This window comes from Penaeus monodon, chromosome 30 (assembly GCF_015228065.2).
Source record: "Penaeus monodon isolate SGIC_2016 chromosome 30, NSTDA_Pmon_1, whole genome shotgun sequence".
Lineage (NCBI taxonomy): Eukaryota > Metazoa > Arthropoda > Malacostraca > Decapoda > Penaeidae > Penaeus > Penaeus monodon.
In genome coordinates, this window is record NC_051415.1 from 10,099,667 (window position 1) to 10,100,178 (window position 512).

General features: G+C 32.0%; 1 protein-coding gene across 1 annotated transcript in view; it reads right to left on the minus strand.

Annotated features, from left to right (window-relative positions):
* LOC119592346 (multiple coagulation factor deficiency protein 2 homolog) overlaps window positions 1–512 on the minus strand; it is a 2,581-nt gene that overhangs the window by 768 nt on the left and 1,301 nt on the right. The gene's annotated exons all lie outside the window — the stretch shown is intronic.

Below are 512 nucleotides of genomic sequence, written 5' to 3' on the forward strand. Positions count from 1 at the left end.
ACATGATCTATTATAGTTAAAACAATGTGAGAAATGTATGTTGGGTGACTAAACAGCATGCTATGCAAGATTGCTTCCCAAAACTATTGCCCAGTAAACTGTTCTTTCCAATGATTATATACATTTAAGAGACATTACTTACATGTCTAAAAAAAAATACAAATATGGATTTGGGTGAGCATACATTTCTGTATCCACTCAAATCTATACACACACGAGACCTACACACATGTAGGCACATATGCATGCAAACAAACATATGTACAATTTAACTCATTACAATGGTTTTTATCCATGCCAATAAGCCTGGCAGCAACATTTATGACTTTTTTCAGTATAAAATTTATAAAGATACATTAAGCCTAATTTGGCTAAGTGTATCCAGGCAAGAATATATGCCACTCATCAACAAATTTAATAAAATCACGTTAGAAATTGTTGCCACTTACATCTGGTTTTCTTATACTTATTATATTGTATGTATTCCTACTGTCCATTTTTGGATCCCCAAA